This window comes from Rhagoletis pomonella, unplaced genomic scaffold (assembly GCF_013731165.1).
Source record: "Rhagoletis pomonella isolate Grant_MI unplaced genomic scaffold, Rhpom_1.0 Rhpom_scaffold_00004, whole genome shotgun sequence".
NCBI lineage: Eukaryota > Metazoa > Arthropoda > Insecta > Diptera > Tephritidae > Rhagoletis > Rhagoletis pomonella.
The window spans coordinates 54,786,682-54,813,942 of record NW_023458558.1 but is presented as its reverse complement, the minus strand read 5'-3'; the positions used below and the strand labels follow the sequence as shown (position 1 = coordinate 54,813,942).

General features: G+C 33.2%; 1 protein-coding gene across 2 annotated transcripts in view; it reads right to left on the bottom strand.

Annotated features, from left to right (window-relative positions):
- Positions 1-27,261, bottom strand: part of LOC118737820 (ETS-like protein pointed) — a 336,435-nt gene that overhangs the window by 44,860 nt on the left and 264,314 nt on the right. The window lies entirely within an intron of this gene.

The following is a 27,261-nucleotide window of genomic DNA, read 5'->3' as shown; positions in this document are numbered from 1 at the left end:
CATTCATACATAGTACATGTTTATCCGTACAAATCGCGTGCTGTGGTGTTGATGGATATTCAACATTTGAAAGCAAATTTATATACCTAGGTGTAGCTGAGTGCGCAAAGATGCATACCACAATTTGTTGATATCCAGAGATGGTCAGGGTTCGAATTCCACTTCTGGCAACATGCAAGTTAAATGTTTTTTTTTAGTTTTTGTGTTGATTATTCACTTCATGCATGCTTTTTCAGAACGAACGCGGTCATTTTAATATGCACGTAATTGAATTGAATATTTACCAATTTACAGTACTTTCGTTGACGTTTATAGTAAGATCAATTACGTTTCTATTTGATTTTAATATTTTTTTTCCCTCAGTGTAAGTTAAGACTTTTTTTCGTCTATAAAACAAAACTTTGACCGGAGAATGCAGAAAGCTTCGGGGGTTTTGCTCTATCAACATAGGGTTTACATCCTGAGTTTGAATTATCTCGCTCCTAATAAAGAAAAAAGGTCCGAAAAAAGACAATCTGCCTTGACTACAATTCTAGAAATGGGATTTGAGATACAAAAAACAGTACATACTCCTATTCAAGACAAATGATTCTCAAGAGACTTAACAAAATTTTACGTCTGAAAAGAAGCGGAATCAACACAAGATTTTCTCTAATAGTTTTCAAGAGTTAGGGAACTGAAGCTGTATACTTTACATGAGTAAATTTTGAAAAATAAAATTATAGAGGCGATTTAAGTTGCCTTGCACCCTTTTTGGGGTCATCCATCGTACATACATATGTACATACTTATATTTTCTTTATCTCAGGTGTCAAAACATAACAAAATATATTTATGTGTTGGTGTTGGTTGATTTTTCCGACAGGGTGGTAAGATGATTTATTTTGGAACAAATTTCCGTCATCCCTTGTCAAGTTCGGTTTGCAGACAAACCGGTTTCGGCGTTGTGCCATCTTCAGTGTCATTTTTCAGAACGAAACTTGACAAGGGATGACGGAAATTCGTTCCAAAATAAATCAAAATATATTTACTTGGTCCACACAAACATAAATAATAACAGAAAACTCAAGGCAGATCGGAAAATTATACTGCACATAGCATTTGTAACTCCGAAACGAGTTGGACCACCTACATAAATATGTTCATAGTTCCGTTGCTACTTTTCACTGGAATTGTAGGTCACAGCGCTAACTAAAGGTCCATTTTTCTTGAAATTATTTTTTTCTTTTGCGACTAGATATTGAGCATTCGTAAACCTAAACCACGAATAATAGGTATCTCTATGTTATGCATATGAGCAAATCTCACGAGTTGTTACATATTTCGACAAAAGCGTGTTTTTTGCTCGAAAAATTAGATAATGATTTATCTTCAGTTTTGCGGAAACAACAAGATTCCATCGCGAAATTGTATTTAAATAAAAACTTTAAAAAGATACATATACTAAAAAAATAAAAAATAACAATTCGTGCTCATATACCCGTGTTTCGCAAATCATCATCTTCTTATGATCAATGCATTTTTTTTCATTTCAAGGCACTACTCTAAATCGGTTTGTTTTGGCAAGAAGTATCTTAAACTTTTAAAATCAAAAAATCTTTAAATTTCACTCTTGAAACTTCACAAATATGTTATGTTTGATGCCAACTTCCATTGCCTCTGATATGAACATTATATTTGAAAACTTCTCAAAGTTATTAAAAAAACAATGATGCCTTTTTCGAGTGACAATAAAAAAATTAGTAGTTTCGGTACTTTTTCGCTAAAATAAACGTTTTAATGCTAAATTTGTGCAAATACCAGATTTATTTTTTTATTGTAGATACTTGTTTCTGGAACTCCATTGATTGAAATAATGCAAGAAGAATGCTTTAGCGTTTTTGTTCTTTCGAGAGATGGAAGTGACGCAAAAAAACAACTCGTCAAATTTGCTTATATACCATTTTCATGAAATCCCGACTCTTGACTCGCTTTCGATAATGTTTTCGTTTTTACCCATATTCCCACATGTTTAAATGCTAGCAAAACAAAAAAGTCCATTACACTTAATTAACAAAAATTTAGACCAAAACAAGTAGTTTCTTTTAGACCAAAAAATTAGTTGGCTGCTATCGAAATTCGTCATAAATAATAATGCCAACAGCTAGACGCATTATCTTTGAGAACTAAAAAAATTTTCTCACGCTAATGAAAAGCTCCCAGCATACATACGAGTGAGATCAAGTGTAAAAGGGGACGCAGCAGCCCGGCTGCCTACGCACACAAGAAAATAACAGCAGAACTCAGGTGCAAAATATACATAATTATAACATTGTAATAAATTGCTTAGCGGCATTAGATAGATGTTGGTGGTGGTGGCGGTGGCGGTGGCGGTGGCGGTGGCGGTGGGGGGTTGCTATGGCAATCATGCTGCTGACCGTCATGGAATACTATACATGTGCTACATACATATATAATCGTATTCGATTCCCAGCGCCACACTGGCAGTTAGCACAACATTTTGATGGTGATTGCCGCTAGTGCGTCAACCACTGCCCAAACAACCGAAACACACCTAGCTACTACCACTGCGAGCGTTGTTTTTTTGCTGTTTTTTGAGTTTGGTGACACTGCTGTTAATTGCAGAGGGTTGATTTTTATCGCAGGACCAACAATTATTTAGTCACTGCACGTGCACTCAAGCGCCGAAGTGAATAACTGCTTCGGTGGCGGTGCACTCGCTCCTGGCAACAGGATTTTTGTTGATTTGCTCATATGTAGGTTTTAATTTTTATTGGCATTGTGTTTTGTATGACACTTGTTTTTTTTTGTTGGCGAGCTAAGGTATTTCAATGTGCGGGTATTTCAGCAATGCACCCTCGCTAAAGTTGTACGACCGCCATCTAACTGCTTATTTTGCCGGTCTTACGAGCAGCTATGCATGTAATAATATGAAAGTGCAGGCACTCATATTTGATTGCTTTGCACGTCGCGTATCCTGAATTCCATGTAATTTCGTTATTTGTCTGACAAGTGCGGGTGTGCTGTTATTTCAGTTGGACGTTTTTTGTGTATTTTTGTTGTTGTTTAAATGCGCATGCGCAAACACCCTCATTGTGCAGGGAAAACTGCATAATTGAGTGGGAAAATTCTAGCAAGTGGCTAGGGAATAAAGGTTAAAAAGTTTCTCACATTTTTATTCTATCAGTAATTTTCGAAAAAAGTTTTCTTTACTGAAAACAGTTTTAATAAAATAAACATTGGCCATTATTATCTGTGACCTCTTGCCATTCAAGCTTCATAAATCCATCGGTGTAGAACTTTTGTGGTAACTTGGCCAAGAGAATTTCAGCGGATTTTTGGTCGACTAATTTGGTAATCAACCAATTTGTATATGAGTCTAGGTCATAGGCTATGTTTATCGAGCCCTAACCGCCAAAATAACGTAAGCGACATGTTTTTCAAAATTTTCTTTTTGAATCCGGAATATTTCTAGAGCATCTAGATGCATATCTGTATCAAAAAGAAAATTTAGAAAAAAAATGTCGCTTACGTTATTTTGTATGCCAAATTTTATATAAAGAAATTCCACCAAATATGCTCACATTCTCTCTAACAAATTTTCACATGTATAATATTAATAGGATATTTAACTTGTCTTACAAATTTCTTAACTGATGGCAATACTCTGTCTGTCATGACATACCCATATTAAAATATTTTATTTAACCTGAAAGTTAAATTTATTTTGTATTTCCAAATAGGTGGCAGCTCCCCTTGAAATATTTTTGAAATAAAGCTCTCATAAACCTTTCTCGTTTGATACCCGCTTTGAAATATTTGCGTTAACTTGTTAATAAAATTGATTTTATCTTTTTGAACAGGTGGCAACCCTTTTAAATAATATTTTCGAAACTAATCGTATTTGAACCTCTTTCGTTTGGCACCCAAATTTTTGTGATCGTTTTTTCAACCAATTATTTAATCGATGTAAACTTTTTAAACAGGTGGCAACCGCCTTAAGGAATGTTTTCTAAACTCATCACTTTTGAACCTCTTGCGTTTGACACCGACATTTTTATGATAATTTTTTTAACTAATTAATTAATCGATGTAAACTTTTTAAATAGGTGGCGACCCTACTGAAAAAAAAAAGTTTTCTAAACTAATAATTTTTGAACCTCTTTAGATGGGCATCCAATTGTTCTCATACTTATTTTAACTAATTGATTAATCGATGTTAACTTTTTAAACAGGTGGCAACCCCCTTAAAAATAATTTCGAAATAAATTGTTTCAGAACTAATTTAGTTTGATATCTTCACTTATTATTTAACTTATTAATTAATTAATTTTAACTTTTGATAAAGGTGTAACTCTTTTTAAAAAGTAACATATACATATGTATGTTAGTTAGCACAGGAGTCGCGATATTTGGAAACCCCATATACATATATGGTCCGATTTGGTTCATACTTAGAAAACTCGTTTTAAAAATATTTCTTTTAGTTTACTTATTTATTTTCCCTATATGTATGTATATGCACATATTTCAAACGGAACAACTAGAAAATCATCGATTACTTAGTCATAAAAATCATCAGCAGCTCTTAATCGTTTCAATTGATGTCTGCACATATGTGAATATGTAATTATCCGCGTACACAAGCTACTTATGTACATACGAGTATTAGATTTGGCGTAAAACCAAATTTCACACAATTCAATTAACTCCTCACAAATCGGGTAATTAAAATTGCGGGCGCCATGGCAAACCAATGGAGTTGCTCTCCTGAAATCACAAAACGAGTAGCAGCACTAAAAGCTTTTAAATGGCAAAATACATCGAGACCAATAAAATAAATCAGAGGCTCTCCCCAACGAACACACGAGCTCCAAGCGAAGGACTGGAACGCCGTTAGTCCATTAAAAAAAAAAAACACGAAACATGTAAATTGATGATACGAAAATTGCATTTGCAGCAAAAACAACACAAACAAGTTCGCATGAAATCACAACACAGCAAGTGATGGCACTCCAGCAGCAACAACAACAAAACGTACTCACTTCTAAGGGCGGCTGCTTACACTTTTCGTAGCATAAAAGCAGGCGGCTAACCTCAAAAAAGAAAACGAAATACGAGTAATAACACATAACAAATTGCAATAAAATGAAATGTACAAATCGGAAATATGGAAGGAAATTAAAAACACTGACAGCAACCAAACAGCAACAAGATTCGCCCTTACGCGAAAGACAATTTGCCGTAAATGTAGTGCAAGTCAGCGCCAGCTCCAAAGACAGTGAAGATGCTGGAACTGGCGGCGTTAAGAAAAAGTCTTGTGCCCTGTTGTTGTTGGAGTATGAGTGACAGGAAAAAATCAAATACGATTTCTGATTACTTACCGATCATAAACATTCACAAACACAAAGATTCATAATGCAATAAAGCTGTTGGCAATGATGCGGATTGCGCTGTGGCGGCGGAGTTGGGTTGGATTTGGGGTTGGGAAAGGAATGGGTTTTTGTATACATATGCTGCAATTATCAGGTTATAAATGCTATTTGGAGTTTGTACTTAAACTGTGTTTATGCTTAGTGTCATCATTTGTCAATCGCTTGGCAGGATAATCGAATTGGGGAAAATTAAATTTTCGTAGAGCTTTAGGAAAAATTTTAAGCATTTTTAAAGGAAACCTCCCCACCTAATCACAATTGTCTTTTTAAGTGGGTTTTATATAAAGCTGAATCTGAAGGCTCACGATGGATTCAGCGATAGCCCCTATTATTTATAAATTTACTTTAATCATAATTCTTGCTGTTATGGGAGACTCAGGTTAGGGTAGGTAAGATGGCAGCCTCACGAGGTGCTCACTGAGATATTAATTAAGACGTCCATTGTATTAAATACCATATTGTAGATTCTTGGAACGGTAACTTCAGGTAAACTATACGCAGTTAGGAAAAAAACACTGGCCGCGCCATCCGGATCGTTCCTCGTGTTGATGAGGTGTTCAAACCTTAGTCTAGCGAAAGCCCTTCCTCCTCATATTCCCAACAGCTGCAGCAGTAAGTGTCTGCGACGTTATGAAGTCGCACCGCATGGGTCAGTGTCCGTTCAGTACATCTGAAGAATCGAGAGCTGGCCGAAAAAATCTTGCGAGTTTGCAAGCCAGGGTTTTTACTCAGTACTCCGTGAGCCGACTGTAAGCCAATATGTCCAGAATTAGTTCACAAGTACACCTGTAAGATTCGGGAGCTGCCCGAAATAAATAGCAATTTTGCATGTCGGGGTTTTTGTCCAGTGCTCGCTGAACCCACTGGAAGCCCATCCGTCCGGGAGTAGTCCACAAGTTGCCAAGAGTACTCTAATTCCCTCCCTGTCCAGTAAAATAACTTGATTTTAGCGAGCAATTTTTTCTGGAATATTCTGACTCTTAACACCGACTATGTAAGAGGAGTCCTTTTTAAACTCCTTTTGAAAAAAACTCCATGCAAAACCGTTAAAAATAGCAGTTAGAGGGCTAAAATATTTTAACAAAATGTACAGCTGAACATTTTACGCGGGATTGCGTGTCATCCACTATAGAGCACAAAATCTTTGAGAAAAATTTATGTCAAAGTAAACGTATTAATTTTTCTAGTTTCTTATTTAAATATGTTTGTTTTTTTGACTTTCTTTTCAATCTTTTTCAGCACATTGCAAAATTTATTTAAATTTTTTTTTTGCGAATTTCTCTTACAACATTTCTACAGCCAATTAACCTCGATTGATTTACTAATTGACCACTAGCTAGCGGCGTAAACAACAAGAACAACATATTTCATTTACCATAATACATACAATTTACGAGAAAAGAAAAAAGTGGCGAAACAGAGGAAGCCGTGTTGTGCGTACATCCTTTGTGAAAAACTTATAACCAACCTATAAATATCAGTGGCAAGCAGCAAAAAGCTGCAAATTCACTTTGATGTTTGAGTAGAAAAGAGAAATTGCGGAAAATTTTTAACAAAAACTTGCTATAAAAGCAGAAAAACAGCGGTCCCTGGGAATGGTCAAATGTGAAAATTCCCTGCTTGAAATGCGTTTATGCGGTGCCATACAATCAAATGACAACGGCAATATCCATCCATCAATACATATATCCATTCATACATATGTACATATTGCGCCTAAGCATAAGCTGGCTAATTGAATAAATTAGTGAAAATGTAGGAAAAATTGTTTGATGTTTAGTTAATTGAGGAAGGGCAATAGATAAGTCTGCGAATATTTTTTCATGTACACACACACATTTTTTTTTAAGTAATATTTTTTTAATAATGTAGTAAATTAAATGCAAGAAGAGGATGTGTAGTAAAAATAAAGGTAATGAAGTGATGAAAGAAGTGGAAGTGAAGTGATTTTATGAACAATCGATTGTTTGGAAGATTAACACTTAAAGTTGCATGCAGTTAGAAAAGGCCTTAGTTATGTAATGAATAGGTGAAAAGGGCAAATTTTCGATTTTGAGATATTTATTTCTACATAGAAAAAAAGGCAGCGCTTGTTGACGTACCGTAGCGCCGTGTTTAGATTACATTACACGGTACGGCAAAATCAACTTTTTTTCTGGGTATTGGACCAAATAAATTTTATTTAAGAGATTGGGTCATAAGTAAAAAAAGTGATTTCTCCGTTTCTCGAAGTTAGCTTCCGAAATCAAGATATGGGCGTACGAAGTTCGAAAGAGGACCTTTGGTAAAAAATTAAATTTAGTTATTGCAGATTCGCAGATTTCGGGTTTCTCTAAATTACCGTTATATGGGTTATTGTCCGATTTCAAAAATTTTCATGCATCTACTATGATGTACCAAGGCACAGTTGTTGGGCTAAGCTTGATAAAAATTGGTGGAGCGGTTACCGAGATCTACACATGTTATATAGGCGCCACGCCCATATTCCAAAACTGTACATATAATATTCTAACATCGGCGTAGCCAGAATGAAATTTAGGAGGGGGTCTTATTAAGCTAGCATTTCAGGGTACTAGTTTTATGTATATAGGGAAAACTTGATAGTTAGAAGGGGGCGGCTCGAGCCCTTTGCCCTTTACCTGGCTGCACCCATGTATTCTTATCTTTCGCCGAGAGGCCATTATAAGTTTTTGTAGTTCTGCCAACTACCGTTATATGGGAGGTAGGCGCGTTTATTGTCCATTTTCAATAACAGCCGTCTTTAGCTCAAAACAAATTCTCGTACGAAGTTTCGAATTTGAGAAAGTTAAAAAAGCACGAAATAGTCTAATTTAAAAAATGGATATTGAACAATAGGGTAATAAACTTTGATTTTAAGTAATAAAATAATTTTAATCATCAGTACACTTTTTGAAAAAAGTAATGTTTTTTCCAACTTCATTATTTTGCGTTTTTCACCCATCTTTTAAAAAGTTCTAATTGTGTTCCACCCAAACACCGCTTAGATTGTTTTCGTAATTTTAGTTTCTTATTCTTCCATAGACTGTGAGTGCCTGTTACCTCGATGGTTTTCTGTAGATTTCAATAGTATAATTACAATTTGAGGTGGTGGTTATCTGTTGTGTTTATGAATTTTTTTAATGTGAAGTGGTATGGTGGTGTGAACTTCTCGACTGTCCCGTGAGTTTATTATTTCCGGCGTAAACTAAATTTTATCCATGTTTAAGCGACTTTTACATTTCCCACATAAACCAAGTGTAGCGAACACATACACGCACTTGTGTTTAAAGGTAACTCGCTCTTTCTTAATTGGGTATGCATTTTTCATGCGATTCTCAAATATCTCTTCGCTGAACTTAATCACCGATAAGTCGCTGGCATTTTCAGCCATGGTCAACGCTAACTCAGCTTGGATATCACACGATGCCTTGAGCATCACTCTCAGTCCACACCCGGAGTATTTTTGGTATGGTAGTAAGCTACGGCTTACAAGCCACACTGACGCTCCGCATGAATACATCCCTGAATAAATCCTAGCTCATTGCACAGCAGCCTACGGCAATTAGAGCATGACTCCTCCAATGGAGTCCCCCAATTGATACATGGTAAAAGTGTCACATCTTGCGCTACCGCTTCATCAGCCTGCCCGCAGATCCCACTCTCTCTCTCTCTCTCGCATAGCAGGCATATGGAGTGCATGGTTGCCTTGATGTGCATCTACATATATACCATACGGGCTCATTGAGCTCGATACATAAACACCCGCAAAGGTAATCCCTACCTCCACTACTACTCTAATGGTCTGATTATGGCAACTTAACGTAACTTACGGCTCTCACTTAAAAATTCTGTTAAATGGATGTTGCTTATAACTGAGCAGCCGAAACTTAATGTAACTTAAAGCCATTGCAAAATATGTTTCATTTTGATTCTCTAAGTTTTACGTTCCGTTAAGTTAAGTTAAGATGCCATAATCAGGCTTTAACTCGTACACAACTCTAAACCTGGTCTCCCACTCTCCATCAGCTAAACAATCCAAATCAGATTATATTTAATTAAAAAAAAAAAATTGTTTGGGGTGGTGGTAATTACAGTGAGTCAATCTTTTCTATGCGTATTTCAAAACTATACATTTTTAAGTAGAAGTAATCTAAAAACCAGATTCAATGGAATTCATATGACTTTTAGAGTATCCGCCCACTACGAAAGTAGGCATGGCAAACGGCTCATCTTTACGATATTTCACATTTCTCCTCTTTTTGGAAGTGAATATCTAACACTTAGCTAGTTTTGAAGCAATCGGAACTCGTTTACTATTTTTGTCCGTCGTCCCCATATAAACACAGCCTCTGTGCATTATAAAGTACACACATAAGTTAAAATATTTCTGTGGATAGTCGACTTTGTATTCCCTAGAATACATACCACAATGCATAATCCTGTACACCAGGTTTGTACGAGCTTGTAGCAAGGATCGAAATTACGTGTATAGCAGAGTAGAATAAAGTGAAAGTTTTATGTAATGGGAAACATGGGGTGAAAACTTTTGCAAGCTGACGCTCCAAGGCAGAAAATGAAGCTAAAGACGACAGGCATTTGGATTACATATATCTTCAGATTCTTTACTGCTATGTATAAGTAGTTAACGCTGCAAAATGTAGAGGAAGAGCAAGTAACAAAAATATGAGTGCAAAATATTTAATTTTTAAGGTGGTCACACAGCATTTAAATGATTTATCGAGACGCTAGCTATTTCGCTATAATAAATCTAAAGGAACGGCAAAGAAAATATATGGCAACACTGTTAGTAGCTTAGTATCTACATATGTACATATTTTATGCATATGTATGTATGTAATTATTTCCTGTTGTAAGCTTTCTTCGAAACAAACGGTAATATACCCCAACAAATTAACTAATATGAACATATTAGTTGTTAATAATTATTTTTAGCCAAAAAAGGCAAACAAAAACAATCAGTACGAATACTAGCTAAGTAGATACAGCAAAAACAAAGGCAAACAAAATTAAAAATTTCAGCAAAAGAGTTCGCATCCGGTCAAAGTTGTCTTTACCAATCGTCAATGTACTGGTTTGTTTGTAGGATTGTGTGTGTGTAAAAGCTTGTAGCCAGGCTTGAAAAAGGCGGGTCGGGCTCACGCTTGAATTTGCTTTTCATGTACATTTGTACATACATATATGTAGGTACATAAATGCATATACACAACAAACATTTGTATGATTATAAAATAAACACGATGGCGCGCTTTGCCGTTTTTTAAAGATCGTTTTGTTAATTTATACATATGTACATATTTGCTACACGTAGTTGTGTGATGAAGTGAAAAAACCAAACGACACGCATGCAAACCATACCATTCACAACCATTCACAAAGGCCCTAACCAACAAACTTTACAGGAGAAGCAAGAAACATTATAAAAAGACTCTTTTTAAAAGAGTATCAAAAACAGGTAGGAATTTTCAAAAAATAGCATGTAACTCGGTTGTTTTTGGTACTAAGACCTTAAAATTTTTACTGAAGTTGTATTTTAATACATCCTACCAAAATCTGTGCAAAACGCAATTTCGAAAAATTGTTGGTTATGGCCTTTGCGAATTATAAAGTAACGATATATTCAAATATATGTATGTATATATACACTAGGCGACAAATGAAAGTGTCCACCTTGTTCTAATATAATATTCACAACTATTTTCATGAAAAATTTTTTGCATTTGTTATTTATGAAAATATAATTCGGTCAAACAATTTTCATAAACATTTTAAACTTTTTATTTAGAATTTCTAGAAAACTTTCGAGTTTGCAGTTTCGTTGCTCATTTCATTTTAGTCTAAAGAAGTGCAAATTTCAAATTTTTGAGATTTTTTCTTTTTTTGGTGACGGATTTTCCTTATGAAATAAAATGCGTGAGACCGTTAGCAACAATATTTCAAAAAATCAAAACCAGTTTTTGTAAATTGCATTTGTTATCTATAAAAAAAATTCAAAGCAGTCTCCAAAAAAAATTAAAAAAAAATCAACGCGGTTTTTATCCAGTTGAGACTTGCACTTCATTAGACTAAAATTGATTGGGCTACAAACTGCATACTCGTAAGTTTTCTAGAAATCCTGCATAAAAAAACTTAAATTCTGATGAGAATTTTTTGAATTTTTGTGAACTAAATATATATAAAGCGTGGAGCTTGGATTTATATGGTTTAGATTATATAATTAACTATATTTTCATAAATAAATAATGCAACAAAAAATTTTCCGTGAAAATAGTTGTGAATGTTAGTTATATTAGAACAAGATGTACACTTTCATTTGTCGCCTAGTGTATGTACATGCTAAAGCACATACTCTTTTGTAAAGCATTCACTGACTAATTTTGCGCAAGTACCGTTGCTAAATCCCGACTTTGAGTATAATCATTCATTAAAATAAACGCAAGCATGTGCATATATAAATACATACATACATATATGTATGTATGTATGTGAGTTCGCGCACACACATGACCACATGCCGGATTCTATTTATACATTCATCCGTGTGGCAGTCACAACTCATTGACCGGATGTGAATGTGACGTTCTTTACACTTCTTATACTGAGCCGATGGTACTAGCCAGCTAGCCGCCCCAGTAAGTTAGCCAGTTGGTCAGCTTAAAAGCTCGCTTTGAAAAAAGTAATTTACATATTCATTATTTAAAAATTTTTAGCTTATAGTTTTTATTTTTTATTTGCATTTATTGGTAGTTCCAGTTGTTTGCGTTTGATTAAGAGCAGCCATGATTGTCATTTACTTTAAAACGCGAATTATGGCTGGCAGACAGCGTACATTACATACATACATACATATAAAGCAGATTGAGTCAATAAACGCTGTATTTTTGGTTTAGAATTTCAATGAAGTTGTAGTTAAATTTACCTCTTCAATTCTCGATATTATTTATTTAATTATCAGTCAAGACATTTTATTTTTTTTAACATACATACATATGTAAAAATTGTGCTGTTTTTTGCAATTCAATTTTGCCTTTGCCAAATTTGCTGACCAAAATGGCGCATGTCTAGCAATTCCACACACCTACTGTGGAGCTTTAATGTGAAGGCCAGTTTTTTGTCTTATTGCAATTGCATACTACATACATACAAATATATGTATGTTTTCCAAAAGTAAAAATACATACATATGCACATAATGAACGCATATGCTTTACTATAGCAAATTTAATTAATGTTTTGTTTCACCTTCTAGTGAATTTTAATTTTATGCAATTCGGCACTATTTAACTTGTCATGGTTTTAAATTTGAATGTTAAAATTCTTGTGAAAACAACAAAAATATCATTTTACTCGAATTGAATACAATTTTAGTTGGATTAGTAGACTCGCAAAGCACCATACGCTTTGTAATTTTTTTTTTTACCTTAACCCTTACACTGCCAAATAAATTGGGAGCTGATCCAAAGGGAAATATTTAGCAATTCAGCACAATTTTAATGCATTTTAATAGTGTTCTGAGGTAAAAGGGACTTGTTAATAACAGAGGAAGGAGCTTTTGTTTAAAGGTTAAAAAATTAAATCGCCGTGTCCTAAGCAGCAGTAAAATTCTGCATGCGTTATATGGACTACATATAGTTAGCTACAGGCTTATAGATATTTCTTTAATGAGAAGCAAGCATATGAATCTAACCTTCCTCAAATCAGGGTGCAAATCAAAAGATGAATCGATCCCTATTCATTAAAACCATTTGCCGTTTGGAAGCGGCATAAAAATGTAGGACCCTTTGTGTGACAACGTCAAGGCGCACCAGAAAAATCGGAGGAGAAGCTCGGCTAGTAGTAAATGTCTAAGCGTCAAAAACTTTTTTTATTTGCCTCTTTAGTAAATAGTTTAGTAGGATGTGAAGCATCGTTTTTTGTAGTGCTACGTATATGCATTTTATTTTTATTTTTTGATAAACTATTTACGCTTGCAGAAAAAATCTTAAAATAATTCTGTATTTTGTACAATTATCATTGTTCGGAATAGATCTTAAGATCTTATGTACCCAAACTTTTTAGTTAGGTGTATCAGCTAGTATTGAAGGGGTTAAAACAAAGGAAATGGTAAACATGAGTGAGTACATTTTGGAAGTACATTCTTATTTTTGTACAACAAACGTTGTCGGTTCGTCGATTCGACGAAGAATGGATCAATTAAAAACAAAAATATGCCGAATTCGCTAAAATTTGTTTATGCTACATTTTGCAACAAAATTTTCTTATAATTTATTTTTTGGCACTTTGGTTGTCTTTTTTTTTGCCATTAAGTAAGTATGCAAGTATATATATTACATGTTTGTTTGGTTATTAAATGAATAAAAAATACAACTGCCTCTGTAATCAGAAAAAAATCGTAATAAATTGCAATTTTTCGACTTTCAAAATTCTTGGAACTGTCCACATGAAACTATAAAGTAGTTGCGATGTTTTGCAAGATAAATATACACATACTATGTACATACATATGTACATATGTACATAGGTATACATACATATATAAGCAACCTGAAAATTGTCGAGGTTACTTTTGACAGCTTGCGATATTTCTTCGCGCTTACAATCGCATTTGTCATATTCAGTTCAGAGTTGCAACAAAGGAAATATAAAATTATATTCTCCCTTCGCGAACTCCTCCAACCCGTGAAAGTTAATAACGCAGTTCTATCCTAATCTCATGGCTGAGGACGAACCCCAGCTGCTCGATGATGATGTTTTATACAAGTTTCCTTTAAAAACGAGCTATTCTATTTTTTATGAATTTTCGGTATTAAAATGTGGCTGTGTTTACTTAATTTTATATAATCACAACTTTCTAATAAATGCATATACATTCGCCCGAATCTCATAAATATTCGCTAATTAGTTTTTGCTTGCAGTTATTTTAACATTCGTAGATACATACTAGGGTTGTTGCGAAAATTTTGTTAGAAATTTTTGTCCCTGCAAAATAACAAGAAGCACAAATTTTGCAAACCAGTCACAGAAGAAAGTCAGGAGGACATTAACAGACGCGGTGCTGTTCTCAAAAAGGAATTATTCTTTTATCACAATAAAAAGAATGAATGAAACTAAAATTTCTCTCATTTGAGATTTCTTCACTGACCTAAATAACCAAATTAACTTACCTAAATTATTTCTTAAAAAATATTTGATGTCTAAAATTCCACATTCGCAACATCCCTACATACGTACGAACGGCAAATAATACATATGTAAGTATGTATGTATGTTTCTAAATTTTATATTCTAATTTTAAATCAAAGTGAAAATTGCTACAATAAAAATGAGGTTTACTGCACAACGCTTCACAACAAGCAGATTAACTAATTAAAAAATCAAACATTAAAGTCTGGTACGACTCATTAACAAGGTAATAATTCTTCATGATCGGCCACAAATTTAAAGCACACAGCAGGTGCGCTTGAAAAAATATGTTAAAAATTAAAATTTAAATGTTAGTAGAAAAAAAACTTAACTATGTAGTAGCAAAGTAAAACAACAAAAAATAAAATAAAACGCCTCCAACTTAATGTTGCTCTTAATTCTAAATAAATGAAAATTTTAACCCTCACACCTACGAAAAATGTATGCTTATTGCAAATTTGTTAAGGTCATAAAAATACATATGTAGTATGTATATGTAGACATGCATACACATAGCTCTTTGCATATGTATTATATACAAAGTAGCACGTTGATGTTTACTATTATTATAATTTTTTTACGAAAACGCGCTTAATGTGTCTTATTTTTTATATTTTTTTTTATAATTTTCCAAGAGTGCCACTTGTCGTTCACATCTGTGCGAGCTGCCGAGTTGGAAAAACGGACAAGTGCAAACATTCTTACACTTACACATTAAGGTGCATCACTCTCAATACAAAAAAAAATCGGTACTGTTTTTCCATCAGAAACATACAAATTATTATCGCCAAATTATTTCTCAAAATTATTAAGATTTATGTGAACTGGCCCTTATTGAAAATACCTCCAAAATCTAGTTTCTTATAAATAAAATTAGTTTTTAAAAATATTTTTTCTAAAAAATCACCCCTTAGACTATAGAAGAGTTTCAGCTTAAAAGATCGGCATAAAAACGTTTAGAAATTTTATCAACTGACTCAAAATAAGGAAATTTTTGGCTGTATTTTGAAATCATAAATGTAATAAATTTTATAACTCCTGCGGAAAACCGCAATGTTTTGCGGTGCACACTAATGTCCTTACACACAAACAATAAAAGAGAAGCGGTAATGTAAGGTGATGGCTAGCCAGCGCTTGCGGCAACATGTTGCAGCAACACACATATAACATATTATTACGGCATTTAGCAGAATTTAATGTTGATTCGCTTAAAAACAATGGGAAATAAAAGCAAAAATAAAACTAGAAAAACCTAAGTCAAATTAATCATTTACACTGAGTTGAACTCGACATCGCCACGTACATACCAACATTCGTAATACATACTTACATTTGTATTTACATCTGGCACCTAAAGCGGCAGAGTGACGCCCCCAAAGCGAAGACAGGTGAGAAGTGCCGAAGGTGAAGCGCGAAATTCGTAAGCGAGGGTGGTTAGCGCACTTTATATTACTCTACTACATACTATTTAAACGCATTTAGAGGCTCTTAAGTGCGCAGAACCGAGAAGTTACATACATAAATTTTTGTATGTACATTAGGCTGGTCCAAAAACAGTAAAATCGGAATTGTAATGCTCTCACCCCTTAGGACTGTTCTGTATCGAAAACAGTATACCCCTATTTTTTTATTTTAAAATCAAAAAATATTTAGAGGGCGCTCAAAGCGCTCAAAAAGACTTACAATAATAAAAATAAAAAATCGTTGGTATTAAAAAATGGTTAACTAAACAATTGGATATTATTATTGGGAATCTTCTGCAGATGAAGAGAGTTTTTCGATAGAAAAATATTGGTTTTTTAGAATTCTATACCATTTCTACGAAAAGTTTTTTCCCCCATATAAAAATAAATGGACAACTTTAGGCGCTTTGATCGACTTCTAAATATTTTTTTGATTTCAAACTAAAAAATAGGGGCTTGTTTTTTTCGGTATAGAACAATCCTAAAGGGTGAGAGCATAAAAATTCCGACTTTACTTTTTCACATGCATTTTCGGGCCACTCTAATGCACATGCATATGTATGTTTTACAATATACGTATGTATGTATGTTAGAGGTTACATAGTATGTTAGCGTTATTGTTCTTGTTGCTTTCTGATCAGAGATCAAGCGCCTAAAAGCCTTCAAGCCAAAAGCAGCGAAAGAAATTTACATCGAATATAAATACAAGAATTATAAAAAAAAAATCGCCGTAGCTAATTAACATACAAATTTTTGCATCGGTCGGCTGGTCAGCGGTGCTGAGTGCGATTGATGTTAAAAAAAACACATGCACACATGCATATAAAACTGAGTTTATGGTTGTTGTTAAATGTTTCCTAATGCGGGTGCAACACCAACAGCAAAAACAAGCAATCTGATTGAGTAGCATAGCCCTAGAATCTTGCGACCGGGCAGCATCAATTTGAAAATGCTCGAAAATGGGGAGACGTCTGAGTATTTTGTGTGACTTAGTTACATATATGTAGATGATTTAGTTGCACCCACATTTATATAAGAACATGTACATATATACATATGTATGTAAGTAAATAAATATGAATGCCAGTTAAAACGTAATATGCTAATCAGCTGTCTGCGCGTGGCTTTCACTTGAAAATTATATGCAATTTGAATGAAAGAAATAGTCGCTAAAAACTAAAAATATACATATGTATAAAATTATAATTTTAAGCTCAATAGTTACGTATGTATGTAGATACATATGTCAAACAAGCAAAGCGCAGGGAGGAGCTTTTTTATACGAGAAATACTTGGAAGTTAAATGGTCAAAGACCAGATTTTCGGAATTTTTTGAACTTTTGTAGAAATCTTTTGACTAGTATAAAATTAAACCTGAAATATTGGCCTTTTAGCTACAAAGGTAAGATATTTAATTCCTTAATTTTAAAACCTATTTTCAGAAATAGATACAATTTCTTATTTAAGTAATTTAATTTCTCACTTGGGTCTCAATTTATCTATGTGTCAAATGTTTGGAGAAATTTTGAATAATTAGAGAAATGTGAGTATGTTAAAATGGTATACCTTTTGGTCATACACTCCATTAAGCTCAGAAGAAGAAGAAAAATAAAAAGAACATAAAATGACACTGAACCTTGGCACATCGCCGAAACCGTTTTATCTCCAAACCAAATTTGACAAAGGATAACAGAAATTCGTTCCCGAATACATCGAATAAATTCGAAATTTAATCACACCTGGTCACGTCTTTTATGTTTTCGTTGTTAGAATAGGAAATTTACGCCGAAAGGCTTACTAGTTAGTACCTACAATAAAATAACTTTAAAACAAGTAAGTGAAGAGGTTTAGGAAAGTTTACTGCCGAAAATATTTTTGAGGAGGGTTGCCCGCTGTTTAAGAAAATAATTTCAATTAAATTGATGAAATAAATTGAATATTACAATACGGGTATCAAGAAGCACAAAAATACGTTTAAGGCGCAGAGCAGTATGCCGGGTATTTGCTAATTTTGGGATAGAAGGGTAACATTTGATCTTTATTTTTATGCTGTTCAGAAAATTCTTCATTGCATTGTTATTTTACTAAAAAAAAAGTGTAACAAATTTAAGAAATTTGCTTTTTGATACTTTTAGTTCCACACATATCGCAAACTAGAGCCTATTGAATAATTTAAAGAGCAGATTCTTAGTCTAAGGAAAAAATCTTATAGAAATCAGCTCTCAAAAGCCTTGCCGCCAGATTTTGGTGGCCAGTGTAATCATACGAATCGAATAAAAAGCGAAAGGCAAACATTGCTTAAACAACTAAATAATAATTCATAATTATGTTTTATCGAGCTCTCTGGATTACAGAAATTACAAATTTACAGGTCTATTCTGCTCTGGTAATAAAAAGTTTGTAACCGGTATATAAAGTTCCTGTAAATTTTTAAACCCTTTTCGCATTCTATGTACTCTTGTAACCACTAAATTTTGTTACCATCTCATAAGCTGGTAACAAAGTATTGCCCGTGAAATATGCAATGCCCGAATTTGCACAATTCTTCATAGCTGAATTGCTGAATATTTTAACTGCATTACCAACGCAATTAGAATCGCGGTGACAAGAACTGGTACAATTTTTTGGTAATAAACTTTTCCGGTTACAAAATGTTCGGTAACGTTCAGAATAGACCTGTTAATGGGAGGTTATGAAATCTTGAAAATGGAAAACTTAGGCTGGTATACTTGAAAGGAACTTCAAAAAATCGTCAATCGACAACGTCCCTAATTTCGTTTTTATTACTCTATCGGTCGTCTTCGTCTTGTTTTTAATCGATTACGTGGCAATCGTCTTGGTTGCGTTTAAAGCGGATAGAAAGATGCCACCGGACTAAATTTTAATAGTTCTTGTTGCATAGAGCGCCTATGAACACTCACTGGGTATGTAACGAGGCACTGCTCATTTCCCTATCACGTATTGATTGGGTGAAAACATTCTTAAGAAAATCAATTAATCGCTGGAATAGATTATTTGTAGAATGAATTTCCATGCCAGAACCTGTTTTGGCACTCTCGAGAAAATCTCAGCTATGGAAATCTAGCCAGGCTCTTGGCGGAATCAGCACTTTGTCTAGAGAATTTCCGGCCGCGATAGTTGTTAAAACTTCTTTACAATTTTGACACAGGGTTTAGTTTTAATTAAGTTTATTAGTTACTAGTCCTAATACTTTTGGTTGTTTTTGTTGGGCCAATTTTTCTACAATCATTGATATGACAAACACATACGCAAATCAGTTTATTACTCACCTCGGTTAGTCATGTGTATACATGTGTATATGTAGCTACTTACACTAGGCGACAAATGAAAGTGTAAACCTTGTTCTAATATAGTATTCACAATTATTTTCATGAACAATTTTTTGCATTAATTACTTATGAATAATATAAAATACTATATAAATTAAAGTTTCGCACTTAACATAAAGTTCACAAAAATTCCAAAAATGTTCATCAAAATTTTTAATCTTTTATTCCGAATTCCTAAAGCTTGCAGTTTTGTAGGTCATTCAATTTTAGTCAAATGAAAACATAGCGCTGTTTTTCGAGATTGTTTTTTTGAGGCTGCTTTCCCGGTTTTTTATATAAGAAGTGCAATTTACAAAAACTGGCCTTGATTTTTTGAAATTTTATTGCTAACGGGCTCCCGTATTTTCTTTTTATAAGAAATTGATGATTATATGGAAACAAGTGCAAAACTCTAGAATTCCTGAATAAAAAGTTGATTTTTTTTTTAATGTTTGTGAACTTTATATAAACTGTGAAACTTTGATTTGTATGGTTTATATTATAGAATAAACTGCATTTTCATAAATAATTCAAGTTTTTGGTTTGTGAATAATATATTACCACGGTTAACAAGGTGTACACTTTCATTTGTCGCCTAATGTAGGTGTCCAAAGTTACCTTGGACCTACAAAAACAAATACAAACAAGTATATCTGCATACATTGATCTTTAATGTATCGCGGCGAAGAACAATGCTTGGAGAATGCCTTGCGGCGTCAGTGACGGCCACCGTGGCGGCACTCTCTATCTTTGATAAATTCTACCATACGCATAAATATACATATATGTGTACATACACACATACATATAAGTCCTCTTATTCCTAACGCAACTGCCATACGGGTTTCCCTCACTATGTATGTATGTATGTACATATGTTTTATTACGTACATATGTACTTATGCCTATTGTATTATTTCGTATTTTGTTGCATTGCTTTTATTTTAAAACAGTTTTCACTTCAAGCTCGGCGTTGTTTTTAATTTTTTAACAATTTTGTAATTTTTTGACGCGCGACTATAAATTAAATTTAACAAAAAAAAACTAAAAAAATAAAAATCAGTTTCAACGTTGAATGCCCCCAGTTGCTAGTTGCTGTCCGCTTGCCGCCTGCCACAGCGATAACGCGCAGATATAAAATGTAAAAAAGTATGCAAACATACATACATACCCGAACAAATAAATATGTACGCTTTTAAATTTTACTATATAGTCGTATGTACATATGTATGTGCTAAGCATATTTCCATAATACATCACAGCGCACCTACACCTACAACAATTCTCGTTGTATGCGCATTTGTAAAAAAATGTACGCCATAGAAAATCGTTACGGTCGAGTTCACTCGAAAACAAAGAAAACTAAACACCAAAAGAACAACATTAACGATTTCGAAATTAAAATATGTACGTACGTATGTATACTTTGTGAGTACAAAAAAAAAAAAGAACAACGACAACACAACTGCAACAGAATCAACAAATACAAGTAGAACGAAAAACAGCAATAATAAAAAAATTAAATTAAAAAACCAAACAGAAATCTGTAGATTTCGAATTAACAGCTTTACAAAATCGTAACTAACCATACAAAACAATAGCATTTACAGAGTGAAACTCATTGTAGTTAAACAATAAATACATATGTACATAATTAACTACATACATACATGTCTCTACAGTGGCAGTCAAAAGTGGATGAATGGTGTTTCGTATTTAATATTTACAACATTTTTCAAGCTATAATTTGTTTGATATTTTTCTATAAAAACATGATTCATGCTTTACCAAAAATCATATAAATCACACTTTAAAACTTTATACAGAATTTAGAAAAAATTCACAAATTTTTATCTAAATATCGAGCTTTTCAACCAGAATTTTTGAAATTTTTCGGTTTGCAGTTAACAGCATTATAAAATTTTAGTAAAATTAGTGCAAGTTTTGAGCAGCTAAAAAATCGCATTGATTTTTAATAATTTTTTTGTATCTATGCATTTATCCATTGTAATACATAGAGAGCGAATGCAAATTTTCAGATTGTAATGTTCCAGAGAAGAAACACAGATAATTGAAATGAATATATGCATATGTTCATACATACATATTAACATACATACATACATACTTGTGTAGTTGTCATATATACATATATGCACATTAGGGTGGTCTTTAAATGTAGGAAGGGAATTTTTGCATCAGATTTTCTAAGCCTCAACCCCTACGACGATACTACTAAAATCGAGCATATCGCTGTAATTTTTGGTCCAGATTCAAGTCGGTTAAGTCGTGTCGCGCAGACTACCCTATCAAAACGTCTTAATCGACTCTAATCGGGACCAAAATTTATAAGTGATACCTTCGACTACGGTCGTACTGATTTTGAGTATTAGATAAAAAAAAATTTAATTTTTTTTTGAGTCTCTATAGAGGAATCTGTACCTTTCCCCTGTGCGACCGCCTTAACCGTCTTTAATCAGGACCAAAATTTATATGTGATATTTGCGACCGTAGTATTACCGATTAAGGGGATGATTTTAAGGACCACCCTGGTGCACATACATACAAAAGGGCTGACTCAGAATGCAATAATTTTTTTTTTAAGCTAATATTAAATATCTTACAAAAACCTAAGAAATAGTCGAGCCTTTCACTAAACCCATCGTATAATCTGCAGATCCAAGCGCCCTAAGGCGAAACAACTGCTATCCAACCAAGATACAAAACGTAATTCCAACAAAATGTGCAGAACCTAACGAGGATGATTTGGAAAAAACCGTTTTGATCTATTTCGGGAAGTATGGCCGAACGACGTTCCTGAATTCGGTGAAGAGCTAAAATTGAACATGAAGTTGTGGAAGAGGTTATAACAATTGTCATCCATTTGTCTCATATCAAATTTGTTTCTGGTTTCAAGTTTTGTTTAAATATTCCTTCAATGGAGCGACCAAAATCGTTTACCGAAGCTTTGCCAAGGAAAAAAAAAAAGAAAAAAGGAAAAAACTCTTTAAACACATTGCATTGTAGGCAGTTTTAGTTCAACTTTTTTTAGCCCCTTTCCATAGTACGTATGTATTTTTACAGCTGTTCTTAAACATTCCGTATTTAGTTCAGAGCGTATGTCCTCTAATCAATTTAATTTCCTCCAACATTTTTCCCAGCAAACAATTTTTTTTTTTTTTGATAATTCTTTCCGCTTTTGATTAAAATTTGTTCTAAAAAAGATTTCTTCCTAATAAATATTCTCTAAAAATTACTCCCCTTCTCTGAAGCTTTTATTTTTCTTAGATTTTTTTATTTAAATAAGTTTCTAATAATAAATTTTTTTTTCAATTGTTTTTATAACTATCTTTTATTTCTAAAAGTGATTCTTCTCTAATTGGTGGTAAACCTTTTTAGTGTGGGTAAAAATATATATTTGTAAAATTGTATGATAAAAATAGCTAAATAAAAATGAGGCACATTATAAAAAGCAGCAAAATTTAAAATGATTTACAGTTTTATGGGTGGAATAGAGTTTGTGAAGAATGTTTCTTTTGGTCCTGAAAGGGTTAAAAAATTAAGCGGCATCACATTTACTCATATGGTAATTGCTTTAAATATCAACAGATACAGAATCTGTAAAATTTTAATTATTTCAGCGCTTTATCTACAACAAAAAAAAAGGAAAAATATAAAGAAATTACAAAATTGTAGCCTTAAATCCGGATTACCAAATTCAAGAAGCTTTTCTTGATTTTTATGTATTTTCCTTTAGTAGATTTGTCCGCTAAAGCTATTTGTTTGTACATATGTATGTACATACGTGTTACTCTCATTTTAGCGTCACCCAAGCGCGAAAAGTCGAAAATGAATTTCATCATCTTCTTTGTTGGTGGTGAGGCGAAAAGGTAAAAGGTTGGCGGACGCGAATGAGCAAGAAATTAAAAGCGACTTCGCCCAAACTAAAGTGATGATAAAAAGCGTTTCGAGTAGATGCGCGGAGCGTAAAAATCCAAGCGACTACAGACCGAATGACCCTACATACAAATGAACGACTGACAAGCCTACAAATTATCATGCAACATCCATTTGCTAGATACATACATATGTCAGTATGTACTGACACACACACACATATATATGTATGTAGACAGTTGTATACACTACGTAAGCACCTCATTTAAGACATTTAAATTGCATAATTTAAAGAATTATTTGGGTTTTTTTGTGGAAGGTGACGCACGCGCAGAGGGGGTGGATCAACTTAATGAAACAAATGAAATGAGTTCACTAAAGCCGGTAAAACGGGGAGCTGTGCTTTGGCAGAAAAAATCTAGACCGTTACAGCTCGGCGCATTTTTGGTTGGCTTTTGGAACAGAGAATCAGCTAAAGTCCTATACAAAGACAGCTAGTCGTTGCGGGAGTTAATTTGGTTTTGGTGATTCTTTGTGGATTTTTTTTTTAACAATTTGTGCCTGAACAATGGTATAGCTATAGAGTAGTGTATGTATAAAAAAAACAACACTTTCAACAATTGGCTACCAAAAGAGAAACAAAGTGGCAACAGCAGTTTACAGCTCAACCAAGCGCCCAAGACAAGCACCAAAAGCCATAACAACAACCACACTTTTTGTGAACTGCGTTAATTCAGTCATTCGTTTTTAATGAAATGCAATGTCTAGAATACTTCTATGCTGAATTTTGCTGCTAGATTTTTTATTTATTTTTGGCTTCTTGCTTGTTTATGATTCTTGTTGCTTTTTACCATTGGCACCTACTCCTCTTCTTCTTTTGCTGCTCCACCTTCTTCAAAGCTATTAACGTTATTGTTGTTGTAGTTGTGTTTTGTACAATTATTGCGATTCATCACCTTTATGTGAGTGTAGAAGCCACTCTCGTCATCCTCAGCCTGCCCAGTCATCCAATCATTTGTTGAGGCAACCGGCAATGGCAGCAATAGGTAGTAGCTGCCAACAACCAGTCAAGTCAGGGTCTTCTGCTGATTTGGTTGAGAGCATAACTAGGCTAGTGTATCTTAGATATTTGCACGCAAAAAATAAGATATTTGTTGAACAAATGACTCGTATTCACACGTAAACGCCGATGAAACTTTTCAGCGAAATCAAAAAAAATACAACAAAAACTAATACAAAAATAAATGAATAGATGATTTTTAATAGAAGCAGCTCGCAATTAACGTTCTACTTGTGAGTATATGTATGTATGTGCATTAAGGTGGTTCAAACCCACATGGGGGAGGGGGGTTAGTTTAAAATGTTAAGCACTCACCCACAAGAATTTTTCTAAATGGAAAAAAGATTACCCGTATTTTTCTGTTAAAAAAAAAAACGATGGAGGAGTTTCCATGTATTTTATAGCATTTCATCATTATTTATTGATTTTTATTTTTTTTCGCTTATAAATAAAAATAATAATTGGGTTTTATTTTTTCGCTCAACGGAAATAATTATTATTTGATTTTTATTTTTTCGATCTCAACTGATGATTATTTATGATTATTATTAGAAATTATTGAGTTTTATTTTTCCACTTAAAAATAATAATTATTTATGAAATTGAAAAGGCCATACGTAGCAATCTACTAAAACGTTGACCTAAAAGTTTTGGTACTTAATCCTTTTATTAGGGTGACGCTACCTCTGAAAAGGATATGTCAGAAATTACGCTGGTATAGATTTTGAGTTTTTTAATGATCATTATTCTTAAGTGGAAAAACAAAACTCATTAATAATTATTATCTTTGAAAAATAAAAATCATAAAATATTAATTATTATATGTAATAATTATTGATTAAACTAGCAAAATAAAAATCATGGTAAATTACATTGGGACGTACGAACACAAATGCGAGAGTATAGTTAAAATTGTTTTACGATGATTACAACTTGTTGATTTTTTTAGTTAAAATTTTAAAAATAATGATTATTTTCCTTCCCTAATTTTTCGTATTCATGAAAATCATAATTTTTCGAGCGGAAAACTCTGTCCCTCTACAGCAGACTTCCAATTACTGAGTATTGTTATTAGATGTCTCCTGAAAAGAAATAGTCTTGCGATCGAAAAATATCGATTTTCAGGAATTCAATACCATTTCTATGGAAACGTGGTTTTCCCCATATAAAATACATGGAAAACTTCATATATATATTTTTTTTACAAAAAAATATGGATATTTTTTTCATTTAGAAAAATCGTAGGCGTGAGAGCTTAACAGTTTAAACTTTTTTTCGGACCACCTTAATGTACATACATACTTACGTACATATATGTATGGTATGTTTAGAGTGCAAAATAGTAAGTGAAAACTAAATAATATGCTGTTGTTGTTTTCATCATTACTTTAATATTTCCACAATGCCACAACGACGGTAAGCCAATAGTCAACTGATTTTGTTGATAAGAAACTGCAAGGTGTTCCTAAAGGCCACGCTAGAGTTACATGTACATATGTTTGTACGCAGCAGCTATGGGGTTTGAAAATTTAAAATTGTGTCTTCGGCTATGCCAAAGGCTTCATACTTTTAATTAACATAAGAAAATTTAACTTTAACCTATTACTTACTGCATTTTTAATCAGTTGTTGAGAAGCTATACATAATACGCAAGTGATCTTAATGATTTTCACTGTGATCTTTTTTTATTTATGGTATGCAAATAGGGTACAAAGTTGTTGGACTTTTGCTGCTTAAATTAAGGAGTTATGTAACAAAATCTCATATTTGAACAATCAGTGGCATGAGAAGTCTACGTTACAGAGCCACTGATCTTGATGAGTTTCTATGATCTATAAGTAAATAGCCCACTGATTTTCATGGGTTTCGGTGTCTAGTTTCAAAAAAAGTTTTAGTGAACCGCTCTTAGTCATTTGCACTGTATGCCCTCTGTTTATGATAAGTAAAAAGAGAGAAAAGAGTATATGAGTTTCTTGGTATTTTTGTTTTTAATTATTTTCAAACCAGTGTTATAGAACTTGAATTTGAAAAATGCTTCACTTGTTCCGAAAAACGTCAAAAGATGACGATGTTTTTAGAGCTTATTGCATGATGAATCCATTTGGCTATTACTATGAAATTATATAGATAGTTTTCAATACATAATATTTAAAGGTATCAGTTTTAAATTTTTCCAAACCCGACCACTAACCGCAACGGTATACTTTTTTACAAAAAAGTAAAAAAAAAATAATCGTTATTTTCTCGCCGATATGTTTTCAGTCATAAATAAAAGGTACATATTGACTTGTATTTTTTCGGTCAAAAATAAAAGTTAACACTTGACTTTTTAACTATTATTTTTGACCGAAAAAATAAAAGTCAAGTTTTTAAACTTTTACTTTTGACTGAAAAATAGCATCACATCGCTAAATATATCCAAATGTTCAAAAGACCAATCCTTTCCGAATGACTTCTTGCATTGAAAGTTTGAAAATAAGAATTATTTTCGGATTCTGCTAAAAATTATTTTAAAATATAAGATGTTCGTGAATGTCTTTATTTTATACGTAGTTGCCTTATACAAAATTTAGATGCTGATATTTTTAAGGACCACCCCAATACTTATGTATGTACTATATATGTGAGGTTACACGAGAAAATTAAGGCCAGGATCAAAAATTTCAGTAATAGATACTGTTCGACAAATTTGTTGTAAGAAACATTTTTTCCTAAGCTAATTTTAGTTCGCTGAGCACGAAAACAATACCCAATTTTCTTTTCAAAGAAGCATTTCCGAAAATTTCCGGAAGTTATTTGACAATATCTTATTAAAAAACATCCAATCAACGAAAAAATCGAAAAAATCTCGGAAACGCTTATTTGATGAAACGGGT